The sequence below is a fragment of the Electrophorus electricus genome, chromosome 9 (assembly GCF_013358815.1).
Source record: "Electrophorus electricus isolate fEleEle1 chromosome 9, fEleEle1.pri, whole genome shotgun sequence".
Classification (NCBI taxonomy): domain Eukaryota; kingdom Metazoa; phylum Chordata; class Actinopteri; order Gymnotiformes; family Gymnotidae; genus Electrophorus; species Electrophorus electricus.
Window position 1 is genome coordinate 18302769 of NC_049543.1, and position 16589 is coordinate 18319357.

Below are 16589 nucleotides of genomic sequence, written 5' to 3' on the forward strand. Positions count from 1 at the left end.
GAAGCTGGGCCACGTGTTTAGGTGTTTAAGATAACAGTCACAACATTTATGTAAGTTGCTTTGGATAAAAGTATATGTCAAATGCTATAAATGTTATATAAAACTCAATGAACTGGTTGAACTTTTCATGTTTATTTTATAACAATATTGTAGCACTGCTGTGGAAGAAAAGTCAAAAGACATTTCTGCTTGGGGAACAAGTTATTTATTGCAAACCACAAAATCTTTAACAAGGCTCATACACAGCAGAGCTTGAAGTGAACCAGCTAATGGGGGTAACAGGTGAGGAAAACAAAACACTAAACACAGCACAAAGCCATTGACACTACTAACACACAGGTAAAACTAAATAATGACATGATTACACTTGAAATGTGACATACACAACATTCAACTATAAAGGACAACATTAAACATTAATTTAAAACTAGATAAGGACTATAGAGAGGTGCTTGGAATCCTGGGAGTCATCGCCATGCCCCTCTCTGCCCCCACACAGCCCCTGCAAAGTACCTGAAATGCATGTATGTATGTCACATTTCTGTCTCTTCGCAGCTGACACCCCTGCCTGAACAGCATCCTGGCTGGTATGAAGGCTGTTATGTTATCACCCCCTCAATGGTAGGTGCTCCCTGTCCTCCCTCATAGCCGTGTCCTCTCTCTTCAGGCCAACATATGGCAAGCTTTAGGCAGCATGGAGATGGTGCCATAGTTCCTCAGGGCTCCCTGGATGAAGTCTGGTGTTATTGTGGGAGACTACAGCTGCAGCAGTTCTTCTCTCATCCACCTTTGCTACTCCCCATGCTTTGTCGTTAAATAAAGTAACTAAAATGCTAAAAAAAAACAAAAAAAATCTAATTAAATGTGCAATGGATGAATACTGACACATGGAGGCTAACCTGTGCCATAAGCTGCAGATTCCACATCAGCTCTTCAGGCAGCAGGGCATTCATGTACCACTAGATTTCCTGTGCAGCCTTCCACACTGTGGCCAGTACACTTATCCGATCTGCCTGCAGCCTCTCTCCAAAAGCAGCTGTCTGACCGATACCATCGCTGGCACCTGCTTTAGATATGGCTGGAGGGCTGTGGTCAATGTGATTTAGTCATTATGCGTCTCTAGCAGTAGATCAACTAGTACCTGTAGCACTTTTCACACCAGCGCTAAACACAGCTATGTTGTGGTGATGGCCACTGTCCAGTGATAATGCCAGGTGACCACTCGCAGCTGTGCAGGGTATAATTTCCAGATGCCCTCACAACTGGAGCATGGAAGCCAAATGTGTGTTGTCTCTACTATCATCTCTCTTTATGGGGACCAGACAGGCTCTGCTGCTAAGCCTCACTGTGCTGCTCTCTTCACTGATTTTCCCAACCAGCTGCTTTGCTGGTGAGGAACGAAATAAGCACAGACAGTAACTCACTATATAGACAGTAACTAACAAATAACACACTAATAAAACAAACAAAAAAAAGTGCCCTAGATAAGGACTACGGAGAGGTGCACAGTATCTTGAAAGTCCTTGTTGTGCCTGTCTCCACTCACCCGGTGTACAAGTCTATGGCAGAATATATTGTACTAACAGTTAAATAATTTAACCTATATTGAGAATATTTTGTCTTGTGTCATATCTCGACAAACTGATGCAATAGTAATAATAACAATACGCTGTATTTATATAGCGCATTTCAAGGACCCAAAGACGCTTAAAATAGTGAGTACAAAAGAAAAGCACTTCCAGAACATGAGTAAAAGCTGAAGAAAGAATTTAGGTTTGAGAAATAGTATAGGCAAAGGAAAAAGGATATTCTTTAAGGTTAGATTTGAATAGAGAGAAAGTGTGTTGGATCAGAGGAAGAAGAAAGTTCCAGAGTCAAGGAGCCCAGAAAAAGCATGTTCCCCATAGCTGTGCAGGTTGGAGGAAGGAACAGTAAGCAGCCCATCTGAGGAAGAGCTGAGAGTGCAAGTAGGTTTGTAAGGAAGAAAAAGATCAGACAGGTATGAAGGAGCGAGGTTACTTAGAGGTAACCTTGTAGGTGAGAATGCAGTTTTTTACAGTGGTGATGTTGGAGAACAGACGTAATGTTATGGTTAGAGTGAGCAGGAGTAGTTACAGTGCTGTCAGGGGGTTTAAATAGCTTGGTAAAGAGAAAAGATTATGGGAGTTTGTATTATTATGAGGCTGGACAAATAGGTTGATTTTAGCAGTGTGCGAAGCATCTCTGTAAGCAGATAGGTGCTGCTTATAAGCTTACTCATGAACAGAAAGTTTAGACTTCCTACAAAGTCTTTCTGACCAACCACCTGCATGGAGAGGAAAAAACAAAAGTCCCTGGCATAGCAGCCAGAGTTCCAGAGTAAAGCTTTGTGCTGAAGGCTGAGTGTGAGGATTGAAATCAGCAGTAGACGCATGTACAGCAAAAACAGCATGTTTTAGTGCACCAAGCCTACAGTTACATTCATTGAATCAGTAGATAACTATCCCCCCTGTGATATGATGAAAAAGAAAAGCACACCTATAAAAGCAATTAACACAAAAAAGCACATTTGGGTAAGAACTGATTCATTCTAGTCAGAGAATGCCCTGGATGGAAGCAGAATGAGAAGCTCACAGCATAGTAATTTCAGTTGTGCAGATCCCGGCATCTTTTGCCAGAGCAAAGAGGTGGTTCTGCCTTTGTAAAAGTGTGGATGGAGAATCAAACTCTGCTATTTTACCACCATCTAGGACCATCATCCTGTGAAGAGAAAAGGAAGGGTTAGCAACAGAGAATATTTAAAACTCTTCATTTCAACATATTATGTTCTTAAGAGAAGCTTATTTTAAAATCAACCAACAGTGCAGTGTTATGAGTGAGTAACTAGGCAACAGGGTTAGCACAAGATGTACTTCCATCAGAAATAAAAGAGGACCAATGGTGTTTTAGAAGCTCTCACCTAATAAATAATGTATTGTAACAAATAATATATATATATTGTCCACTTTAAAAACCATTAACTTGACAATGATGTGTTTAACCATTAAAAGATAGATTTTATATATATATATATATATATATATATATATATATATATATATATATATATATATATATATACATATATATATATGTAAATCTAAAATGGACTATTATATCTGTACTTTGTATATACAAAGAACAGAGAAATAATAGTCCATTTTAGATTTAAACTCCAACCACTCCCTACTCACCGTGAGCTGTCTAGGATGGTGTGGAGACAGTGGGCAATAGTGAGCACAGTGCAGTGGGCAAACTCACGCCGGATGGTGCCCTGGATCAAGCCGTCCGTCTCCAGGTCCACGGCAGCTGTGGCCTCATCCAGGATCAGGATCCTTGACTTGCACAGCAGAGCTCTGGCCAGGCAGAGCAGCTGCCTCTGATCCACACTAGAAAGGACAGTACATGTGATATACTACTTTAACAACTACCTCTAACCCATGCTGCCTGGTGGACACTCACATTTAGAAACTTTACAGTGCCCTGAAGAACACTAAAGTTATCCTCTAACTTTCCCCCCTTTGTAAATTTTTAGAATAACAGTTATCAACTAAGACTGCTAATGTCCATATGTAAATGGAATCTAAGTGATCACAAAATTTTAATAACTTTTTTAATTAATTTATGCACAGCCTACAAAAATAGCACACCTATAAAATTCCTTTCGGAAGCATAGCAAGCTTTATTCATGTTTCTGTAATAAAGGCACACACACGAGGGAGAGGATCCAACTGCTATAGGTTTTATTTCATTTATGGGGCAGGTAGGAATCATAAGGAGATGTGGTAGGGCTTGGAGCTTTCTAAGCAAGGTAAGAAGAGTTAGGTGGGTAATCGTGGTCAGGTTGGTCTGAGGTTGAAAACATGAGGCAGAGTCCAGAAGGTGTCAAGGAGACGAGGTCTGTAAAAGGCAGGATTCAGAAACCAGGAAGACAAATGCGTACATGGAAGGGTAGTAATGGAGAGAATAGTCATCAGGTGTGTAATTAGTACTTTGGCAAACCAGATTGGAGATGTCAGTGAGAAGAGGTAGGCGTGGCAGTGCTGGGATGAGCGTGGTTCCTGGAGTTCATGACTGTTTCTTACAATGATGGTGCTGATGCAGAAGTGTTGGATTCACAAGGCACTCTCATAAATTCCAGTTTTGGCCAGTGGCATTATCAACCTGAAATAATTAAACATTGTTCCTATACATAGACAGACTAAGACAAGCTAAGTTTGAACTAAACAGCAATAGAAATTTTTTTATTTGTGGTCTGATTTTAGGAGACATTTCTGTAGGAGAGCCATTAATGGGATTTTTTTTTTTCTCTGAATCAACCTTCATAGCATTTCATGCTGTTAAAGCTGCCAAACTCATCTGTCTTGATTCTTCTGGACCTTTTGGCAACCTTTGACACAGTAAACCACAATATTCTCCTCTCTGTCCTCACCAACCTTGGTGTGACTGGCTCTGCATGGAAATAGTTTCAGTCCTATTAGGTAACATGGAGAGGATGCACATCCAAACCATGTGGACTCTCCACCAGTGTTCCACAGAGCTCAGTTTTAGACCCTCCTCTCTTCGAATTTCTCTTCTTTGTATACTCATTCTCTTGTTAATGTCTTCTCATGGTTTCTTCTCATGGTTTCTCCTACAACTTCTATGCTGATGACACGAAATTATTTCTTTATTTTCCTCCCTCTGACATACAGGTCTCCAGATGTATCTCAGCATGCTTGACTGACATTGCAACATGGATGACAGCCCACCACTTGTAGCTCAATCCCAGTAAAACGGAGCTTCTGTACATCCCAAGTACTCCCATCCCTTACCATGACCTCATAGTTTCCTTTGAGAACTCCCTGGTATCATCATCTGAAGCTGCTCATAGCCTTGGCATAACAACCAGTCATTGTTCTCAGCTCATGTTTCAAATCTGACCTGGTCTTACAGATTTTTCCTTTGTAACATACAAAGGATTTGGCCCTTTCTCTTGCAGGAAGCTGCCCAGGTACTTGTGTAGTCTCTTGTAATTTCAAAGATAGACTACTGCAACTCTCTACTTGCTGGTCTTCCTATAAGAGCCATCAGACCTTTACAATTTGTCAAGAATGCAGCAGCACGAAGTTCACACGTCACTCCACTGCCGTGCTCCCGTCACTAGCTTCCAGTAGCTGCCTGCATCAGATTTAAAAACTTGGCTTTTGCTTACAAAGCCAAAAATGGACCAGCCCCTCCATAGATGATGTCAATCATGTGAGGGCCAAAGTTACTCACTTCATTAGACACAGTTGTCCCAACTTAAAAATGATTGTTAACCAATTTATTCTCACAGCTGGCCCTGATATTCCCTTTAACTGCACATGTGACTTTTGTAAATTAGACCGAACTGTTTACCAAACTAAACTCATATAATCAAAAAGCTTTTCTTATCAATTCTCATAATTAGATTCACATAATCGAATAATTACTTTTATATCATCCAAATATTTATTATTTAATTGCATGCAACAGTAAATAAATGGAATCATAAACCATTTCCTTACAGGCTTACTGCTGCATCAGAAAAAGAAATTCAGGATAAACCTAGACAAATGCTTGCTCATGGATTGATATCTTCTGCATTTCTTCACTTTTCAACTTACAGCTAAAGTCACATTACATTTGGTAATTTATAGGGAAATTTATCATTTCAAAGGCAACATGAACTCATTTTTTGTACTCAAGGTTATACTTTAATGCAATTTCTCACCCCCTCTAGGCTTGCTTTTCACTTCAACTGATTTTTTTATGCATGAAGCATCAGGCCCCTTCACATATGTAACCTTTAATTCCTCATTGAGACTAATGATGTAGGTTTAACCATGTATGTTATCATTGATTATTACATAATGGATTCAGCTTACAATACTTTTTATCTATTTGTCTTTTAAAATTGGCATCCAACAGAATTTCTTAGCACCTCAGTGTATTCAGAGAATACACACCACTTAACTGAAGATGTGTCCAGAGAAGGTATTGTCACAGTCCCTTCCTCTATTCCTCCCCGCAAACCCACGTAGCCTCTTGACACATTGCTTTTGTGTATGTGTCACATTCTAGCTGTGTGTGTGTGTGTGTGTGTGTGTGTGTGTGTGTGTGTGTGTGTGCATTTCACCTTATCGCCTCTCCCCTCCTGTTTCTCAATCATTCGTTAGCCTTTCCCCAGTTTCCATCCTTATTACTTTGTGTATTGAAGGCCCTATGTTTGTTTCTGTCTTTGTCTGTTTGGCCCAGTGTATGTTGTGCTTTACACACTTTATACACTGTGCATTGGCTATCATATTCTACTCAACCAGTTCTCAGCCAGTTGAATATGATTTCTTACAACCTGCAGGAATAATAGTGGTTCAAACAGATGTTTAGCCTTGCTGTTTAAATTAGATAATAGCTTTCCAGCAAATATATTAGTATTATTTCCATGTTCCCAAGACCAGGAAAGCAAATACATGAATAATTTTTTTTTGCATATAATTTGTTTAATATTAACCCGTGCTAAGCTTGTGAGCATGTTATGAACACAAATACACTACCTATTTTGATCAGAGAAATTACTGAGTAATTACTATTATTTTTCCCTTAAAACAACCCTAATCCCTGTCCTGTTTTGGGAGCAACAGAGAAGGGCATGAATCAAAAGGAAATGTTGCACTCAGGTATTCAAATTGTTCTCCCATGATGCCCTGTGAATTGATGCTTAAGCAAACATTTATGCTTCATAAGGGGATTGGGATTTTTACAGTTATTAAGGTACTTGACTTGTAATTGGACGGTTCAAGCCCCACCACTGCCAATTTGCCACTGTTGGGCCCCTGAGCAAGGCCCTTTATCCTCAATTGCTCAAGTTGTACTCAGTCATAATTATAAGTTGCTTTGGATAAAAGTGTCAGATAAAATGTCGTAAATGTAATCATGCTTTGTTTTAAGGCTTTTATAGACATAATCTTATCCCATAGCTACTTAGAATAAAGCATTAACCAGAATGTTTTTAGAACTGAAGTGTTACAAAGTTGTAGTTAAGGATGACAATAATTTTGTATTCTATTTACAGCCAGAATACTCACATAAACATGTTCAAATCAGAATTATTTGATTTAATACAGTAACAGCATGGTCAATATGGCGGCAAGTATTTAACTGTGAATGAGGTCACAGTTACAGATAACCAATGAGATTAAGGAGCAGGACAAACCAACCTAAGATCCCCCCCCCCCCCCCAACACCTCGTGATGCAGCCCTGCTGCCAGACTCCCTACGTAGTCCTTCAGCTGAGCCAGTTCCAAAACTTTCCAGATCTTTTCATCACTAAACTTCTCAAATGGGTCCAAATTTATGCGGAGAGTCCTAGAGAGCAGCACCGGGTCCCACAAAATTATTCAGTTCAGTAGAATACAATTGAAATTTGTTTAAAACAGTGCTTGTTTGGAGTAGACATTGTAACCAACCAGCTTTGTAGATTTGAATAATGAGTGATAAAAGTACAATAGAGACAAGGGAAAAAGAACTCAGAGAGAGGCCCGGACTCAAAAGGGAGCCACATTATCCTCTGGGTACCAACTGTTGACAGTAAAGACAGTAAATTATATTTTAAGTGAGACGTTCAGTATATGGTTATTGAATCTCTTGACAGAAAGGAAAAATATCCAGCAGATTAAATGTTTTTAATCTTCCAGTCACATGTTTACCATTTTTACCTACAAACTCTATCATGTTTTCAAAAAGAAAATTCAAACATAAAGCAGAAAGGAAATATTCAGATATGATAACATTTTCTATAAGTCACAAATGTCATACTGCTGGAATTAAACATTTTAACACATTCAGATAATACATAATAATACATTTTTAGACTGAAAGTCTACATACGTCATATTTAGTGCATCTTACAATATGATGTCTAAAGTCTGAAAGAAAATGATCTGCTTGTGGACCTAGAGATGCAGAAATCAGAACTATTATTTATAGAGGCTTTATAGCTAAATTATATTGCGTTTTTTGTTGAATTATGGTTAGTGTTGATTCTGGTCATGATGTTTTCTTCTGTGTAAAGGATATATCAACCCAAAAGTCTGAAAAGGTTTTGTACTGCAGATACTTAGGCAATAATTAAGTTAAAGGAGAGCAGGAGTTAGGATGAACATCAAAGAATCACCTGAGGAATGATGGTCAGTCTACTCCTGAGGTCATGGAGGCCCAGGCTGGCAATGTCCGCTCCATCTATGAGGATTCGTCCCTCAACCGCCTCGATGATGCGGAACAGACAGTTGGTCAGGCTGGACTTGCCCGCTCCTGTGCGACCCACAATGCCGATCTGCAAATTAGAAATCCACCACAATCTAATCTGATCTAGGTTAGATTAGGTTAGCTACAACAGACAGGTCTTCAAAAGAAAACAGTTATGAACTGAACATATATGTAGGGCTGCAGCAAAGAGATATAATAATAAAAATTGCAATGAATCAAATGTAGTTCTGACTATGGACAGTTTTGACAGGGTTTAGTCTCAATCTATTTCTGCTACTGGAAATTTTGGACAGTTCTATCCAAGCAATTCTATTCTCTCTTATTCTTTTAGAGCTAAAATATTTAGTTGGTCAGGCTGGACTTTCCTGCTCTGATGTGACCCACTGCTGATCTGCAAAACACGACTGAGTAGTAACACCATTCCTAATTCTGAATTAATAAAGTCATGTATAAGACATAAAACACGAATGTCTGTAATTGCACATTTTTCTTCTCAGATAAGATTGCATGTCATTTTCTTTCTAGATACAAACACATTGGCCCCAGCCTACTTTTTACTTCTTCTGGCAGTATATTCCCAGCTGTGTGATAACACATCACATCACACTCAGAGACAGGTACTGCAGTTTCAAACCACAGGTTGGGATTATGATTTAATGACATCATATTTGTAGCAGGCCAAGAATTGTGTACCTTCTCGCTGCTCTCAATGTCACAGGTTATCCCGTGGAGAACCAGTTCCAGCTCTGGCCGGTAACGGACCTTGTATTCCTCAAAGCGTACTCTCCCCATGGTGGGCCAGTCATCTGGAGGACGTTTCTCTGTGATCCACTGAGCCTAATGAATTCAGGTTGCAGGGAAATTAACTCAAATTGCAAGAACAAGAAAATGTTTAGGACTTGTGGCATTGTTAACACCACAGACTTCACCATGGTAATCTATATGCAGGTACTGGTTTCCAGCTTGAATTTGGTGTGCTGCTATGATATACCCAATGAGGTCTTCAGATTTGAATACTACAAAAGACAGAAACAAGCTTGTGCAAAAAGTATCACTTTCCCAAATCAGATAATCTTATGGACCAAAATCTCACAATAATCAATCACATAATAAAACTGTAACAGAGAGACCATACTGAAGTGGCCAAATTGATTCAGCAATGGCTATAAGCAGTTGCTGTAGTTGACATTTTAAAGATTACAGCATCAAATGAAAGATGATTAACTTTAAATGTAGATTTAAAGTTGCATGTGGAAATTGTAGATGCATGTAGAGTTAAAATCTACTTCTTGCATATAAGTTAAGGATTTTTGGCAGCACATGATCTCTACTAGTTTAAATAACCCACTTAACCCCTCCTCAAAAGAAGGAAACTGAATTTGTATTCATCATCTGTAAATAAATTTATCTTGTGATGTAACTAACTTTCACAAAGAATACAAAACAGACAAGCAAGCACTGTAATTGTGCTCAAACCCAGCACAGATAGGTGATGACATGGAAACTCTGCTGGGTGAGCTACAATGCTTTAATGAGGGTAGGCCTGTGTGCAAAACAGTTAGATCTCAGAACAGGTAAAACAAGAGGAGTTAAAAAAACAACAGTTGGGAGTCAAACCCCAGCCACTTTGTTATGAGGCAAATAAGCTCCCACTAGACTGCAGCACCCAAAAAATGACCTCAGCGCATATCAAGCTTCAAAGAAATGGAGGACGACAAAATGGAAGGAAAAACTAAACACCACACCGAGCGTGGAAAAAGGGAAACCAAAGGATGCTACAGGAAGAATGGCAGCCCCGATGCACTGGGGAAAACCAAACTCTAAAACTTCCCAAACAAAACTAGAAAACAGGGAGGAACTTTAGTGGCTAAAGTTAGAGGGAAAACTAGAGAAGGGAAGGGACATGTAAAAACACAGGCACCTTCAAAGAGCAGAAGAGAGGTGTAGCACAAGGGCTCACAGACCTCAATACCCAGAGTTACCAGCTAGAAGCTTGGCTCAAAACTTTAGCAAAGACCCAACACTGAGTGACTGGATCACTGGGCATTATACACCTAGCCCAGCTGTTGGGCATCAAGCATGACTGGTAGTGTGCCTGACTCGAGGCCTCCCCCTGGTGTCCGGAGGGGGCCTCGGCCTATTGCCAACCCTTACAGTAATAGGCCAGTGTTCACTTTTGCCAATGTTTGTGTTAATTTGTTAACACTACATAATTTAAACATCTACCTCATTTGGGATCTCTGTGTACTCCTTCACTCTCTCCACAGCGACAATATGGGTCTCCAGCTGTGAGGTCATCCTGACCAGTGTGTTTAGAGTTACCTGTAGGCAGTCAGTGCTTCAAGCTTCTATGTTTCATCTAACATTTCAAGATAACAAACGAGAATAACTTATAGAATAACTGATGATTAGTTCTTGCACAGGGTTTACTGTTGAATGTTTGTCTGTCTATTTACATCCCTGTCAGCGTGTGCACCCTCGGTCATTGTCACTACTTTGTGTAACTGTCAATATATGTACACAACGCTGTAGCCGTAATGTCTGTTTGTGTTATCACCATTTCATGCGTATGTGTTAGACCTCAAATGTTCGTGTTCACCATAGATGTTGTATGTGAGTGCCACCTTTGTCATCTATGTTTAATGTTAATAAATGTCTTGCACCGTTGAGGAGGTCTGTGCGTCCTGCCTCATGCCCTGCAGCACTTGGGCCAGCAGACGTTACATTAGCATAATAGTAACTGGCCCCTGACTGGTTTTATTTATTATTAGCAATGTAGTATCATTGAGTGAAGGCCTCCTGTAATGCATATAACTGCAACTCATAATTTCATTGTTCTAATGGAAGCAACTTATGACAGACCTGTTGGAGACAATCAGCTGGCAGTTACACTTGAGGTTGTTGTTGTCCAGGAAGCGTTTCTGGTGCCCATAGGCCCAGATGACGGAGAGGCCCAAAACAGTTTCTCCAAAGCGGGAGTAGATGGGAGAGTGGGAAACGGAGTCCAGCCGCCTCAGTTGCCAGGATGTGGCCAAGTAGAACCTCTAAAATTCAATAAATAACAAATAGAATAATTGCAGTGTTTAAATAATGGCATTATAGAAGTATTTAAATAATAGCAAATGTTTACTTATTTACTGGTCTGAAAAGCTTGCCCACAGTCATCATGCATCTCAGACTAAGAATATTCATGTAAGATCCCATCTGCCCATGTAGCTACATGATTACAACAGTGGTTTACCTCCACAAAGTGGTAGATCACAATAATAGGAATCACTGCCACAGTGAAAAGAGGGATAGCAAGGCAGATAATGAACAAAGTGGCAATCAGCTCGAGCAGTTTGAGGATCAACATGCGCAACCCTGTGGGGATCAGCTCATCCACAGTGAACATGTCCTATAGGTAGGGCCCAGCAAGAAAAACAATAAAAAAGCGATCTATGATTGACAATTACTATTTATTTAACTTCCAGTGGTAGCTGTATTGTGATCTCGGAAGCCCTCCAATGATGATCAGTTAGTATTGTTGGTTTATGTGACAAACGAGTAGACATACTTCACGTCACTTATCTTGTTGATCAAGAGAAAAGCCATTTATTACTGAGACTCAGTATGAAAATATGAGAAAATATCAGAAATACCTATCTGAACTATGCAGTAATACAGTTCAGTACCAATACAGCAAATATTGTTTTGAACAAGGAGAGTAGACTAGAACAGAATAAAATATCAGCCATCAGCAAAAGATACATCATTACTTATCTGTCAAAAAAAGAAAGCATTAATTAAATAAAGTAAAAAAGGCCATGCATTTTTTGTATTGTTTAATAAATACATTATTTTTATTGTTTAATAAATAAATTAAGACTTTGATATAAGCTACTAATTCTAAATGGAAAAGTAAAGTAACAATTACTTTCTAAATAGTGAAATACCCAGAGATGATACATTCTTATGCCAACAACATCTATATATATTTAAAACTTCTAATTAAGTTGAAACTGTTTATACTTCTAATGGTATATGTACCTTTGCAAAGCGATTGATCACGCTTCCTGATGGTGTGATGTCAAAGAACATCATGGGCACTCTGAGGATATTGGACAGCATATGAGTGTGTAGACTCCTGGAAGCATGGATTGCTCCGTCAACCAAGAGCACAGTGCCCAGAAACACCATGAAGCCTGACAATAATAAGAAACTGGGGCATCCAATAAAACAAATGTCCAATGTCCAACCAACACACTTCAAATAACACTGATGAAAATCTTTAATCCAATCCAATCCAATCCAATCCACAATGCAATCCAATTCTCATCTCAATCTATTTTTTATTTTTATTATGTTCAACTGAATAGACTCATGCTGAGCCAGATAATCAAAAATGCCTAAATGTCTATATTGATGAATGAATTGGGATCCAAAATACTAATTAATGCTAATTTTAAAGAACTTATTTTCAGGCTTAAGTGTTATACAAGTGTGAGAGAAATGGCCAGGTTTCTGTTACCTTGCACCACTCCAAGAGCTCCAAAGACTCCAATTCTCATGTCTCTAATATGGGCTGGGTAGGACCCTCCATTGGGGCACTTCACTGCATCATTCGTCCACTTACTGAGCCACAGGTTCTGACCGATGAAAGCCACATTCTGGATGATGTACAAGGTGATGAACATATTGGCAAGTCCACAGCCCATAGCCCTCAGGTACTATAGATACACAGAGAACTTCACCTGATGGGAGCAAAAATGGATAGACAGAGTGAAGGAAGTTTAGCTATTTTAAAGAGAATCTGAAGTTGCATTTATTCTGGTATGCATTTCTGTTATAGAGTTGTTTATTTGAGGCAGTGTCATGGGCAGCATTCAAATGAATACAGTTTAGAAGTTCATACACGTCCAGTCTGCACAGTCTCCTTCTCAATTAACCTGAGTGATGGTACCTTCATGGGCTTTGAAAATCTGTTTTGGTAACAGTACACAGCAAATAGAGCTCTGCTTCAATACCAGTTCACAAAATATTATATGTACTGATGTGAGAAACAGGCTTTTAGTATAAATTCATATTATGGAGATATGTTACTTTGATGTAATGTTAATCTACTGAAAAATTCTGATTACACAAGATTCAATTATGTGCAGTTAGCAAAATATATTCACTTTGCAAGTAGACCCAGTTTCTGACAGTACTCAGTGCAGATCATTTTAATAATAATACATTTCAGGGTACTGGGGGATTGAGAATTCAAACAAAATAATGTTTCCAGAATTGATTCTTGTTCTCCAGATTGAAAACACTTCAAATAAATTATTCACAGCCTGAAGACCGATAACAGACAATGAACCTCAATTTTACAACAGACTTTGCATACAGCTTGATTCTATATATTTTTATCTTTCATCTAATTTTAGTCATTAAGCCAATTCCCAATAACAAATTAACAAGCTCCATCATACAACTACAAGCCCTAGGGGTGCAGACAGGTGATGCCCTTGCTGCAACACAGATGAATGCACTCAGAGGAATGTCCTAATTGGAATGCTGGAATCAGGAATGCTATTGAACTTTGCTGTTTTGCACTTGCACGGACTATTTATAATGTAGTTTAGCATGGAATGCTTATAAGTTTTCCAAAGAGGATGAGTTCTCGCTTGAGTTTTGGTCCTCCCAAGGTTTCTTCCTTATTCCACTCATGAGTTTTTTCTTGCCACTGTCACCACTGGCTTGCTCATCTTGACACAGACATTTGTAAAGCTGTTTTATGACAATGCATGTTGCAAAAACACTATGTAAATAAACTGGACTTTGAATTGGCTAAGTAGTGCCTCTTTCTCACCCAAAGAGCAGCACTAATTTTATTCCCTTGAACACCTAGCCACAGATGGCTGTGGCATCCTTGGGGCTCAAACCCACAATGGCAGGGCAAACACATTTTGGTAGGGCCATTTGGGAGCTTATTCTTTAATATTAATAAATGGTGACTAGTTTCCAAAGAATTAAGGCAAACACACTGTTAACACAGCTGAATTTGTTAATGATATGGTGAGTCATGAACATACAAATTTTATATGGATAATGGGAAAGAGTGATTCTGCTTACATTGTTTATTCAGGAAAATTATCGTGAAATCAAAAATTGACCAAGACCAGTCAGTACCATAAGACTTTGAAGCATCACTGCTGTTTTATAATCAGTACATGTGGAAAGTTATAAAAAAAGATTCTAATTTTTGCTTGGCATTTTCATTTCAAAAAGCCTTGCATAAGAGGAACAGAGGTGACTTAGTTTGAAGATCACATGGTCAGCCTTCTGTGGCTTTAAGTCGCATAACTGGATTTCTGCAACCTTTTTCATTGCCAAAATAGGCTGCACACATTTGAATTGGAAGGTCAAATCAAAATTCACGGGGTTAGCATACAAGCTGTGTGACCAAAGGGTCCTAGAATCGGCAAGTATAAACTAGACTTATGGAGACAATTGAAGGAATTTATAACTGTGTTATTTTGTGATTGTTTCTGATTCTGTTTTATATTATGTTTGTACTTCTATTATTTTTCTGAATGTCTCTGTAATGGTGCCACAGTGACTGCCTGTTCAGGAGGTGATAACTCCCAGGCATAAGCCACACTATCTATCACCCTCGCCAAGGATCATTGCAGGCTCCTGAATCTCCATTGTCAAATTTCTAACAACTGGGTGTCATGACCCAAATGCTACACTAACACCTCTTTAATGAGTAATGCTATTATTCTGAACCAAGAAATATTGGCTAGATGCTGTTTTCAGACAGAATCAGGATAAGGTAGTATAGCTGAGATTAAGAGCAGTGTGATATCCTCTCATGTGGAGTTTCAATTCAGATGAGGTATATAAGAGATAAATGAGGTTGTGACGAAACATATCTGTGAGCAAAAGACAACTCACTATTCTTCCTCTAAAGGTTTTCTGACAGAAAACATGGACTCTAGATGAGTCTAAAAAAGGCTTTGGGATATGCCATCAAGCATGACTCTTTTGAAGAATGTTTTTTCATTATTAAGCTTTATTGGGAGTCCAAATCTTCACAACTGACCAAGCAAAATGCTAGATTAATTGAAGAGTGTAAAAAGCATAACACATCTGCTTCAAATGGTCAGAAAACATGTGAAAGGCTCCAGAGGTCATTAAGTGACAGAAACTCACTGACTGTGAGCAAGACAGTGGCCACCCTCCATAAAAATAGTTGTGTTACACTGAGAATGAGAATCCTGTGGTCCAAACTGGATTTTATCCAGATTTGTTAGTAATGTTTGCAGAATCCTCTAATAACTGCTTTCCATCAGAAAAGGTTGAAAATGACAGTAAGTCACAGGCAAATTACACTAAAGCATCTACATTTATGTGAGCACAAATGTGCCCACTGATTCTAGTGGTTATAGACATGAGAAAGAATAAAAATTACATCAAAAAAATTAAGTTGAAAGTGGCGCTTGTTCCCTTAGATGACAACAGCTTGGATAAAATTTCCAAGTAATTCAAAGCCATTACAGAGAAATGGGTCTTGAAATTAATGATTTCATGCAAAACAACAACAACAGCAACAACTGGACAACTTAAGGATGCTATGGCTGAAGCAAGTCAAACAGTTAATGTGTCTGATGTCAAGGAGCTTGCAGATAGTCAAGGAGCTAGCCAATACTAGAAGGTTTGGGTGATAATGGTACAGGCATTAACCAAGTCTGGAAAGCTTTTAATAAGTGAATCACTTACAAATAAAAACAGGAAAAGGTCAAAACAGTGCCAATGTATGACAGTGTATGCTGAGGTTGCACAGTCAGCAACATTTTCCATTGACCCAAAATGGCTATGTGGTCATTTTATTTGGAAGGTCTGTGACCCAGTCATTCAACCAAACTTGATAGACATAAACTAGGCCTTAGGGAGAATACATACACGGAGGTAAGCGGCCTTAGGTCACAAGGTCAGCCTTCTTCCTAGTAATAATTTGAAGTTTGTTTGTTCTTCATAGCATTTTTTTTTAAATGCACAGCGGCAACTGGAAACAGAAATTAAAATAATGCTGGCAAAAGATTGTAAGGTGTTGAATAAGAAGGTCAAAGCAACACTCCAGGGGCCTGTGAAGCAGCCATGTGCCCTAGGGGTACTAAACTTGGCTTGCATAAATGAAGGATGGTATATGCCAAGTTTGGAGGCCCTAGGTTGTATGTTCTGTGCCTTTTTCGATTGGCCCAGATAAATCACATGCCTTCTAATTGGAAGGGCAAAGTTCCGTTCCAGGGGTCTCTGGATCAGCCATGTGACCTAGG

General features: G+C 39.0%; 1 pseudogene; it reads right to left on the bottom strand.

The window, feature by feature from the left end:
- Positions 1-244: 244 nt before the first annotated feature.
- LOC113590658 overlaps positions 245-16589 on the bottom strand; it is a 33825-nt pseudogene continuing 17480 nt past the window's right edge.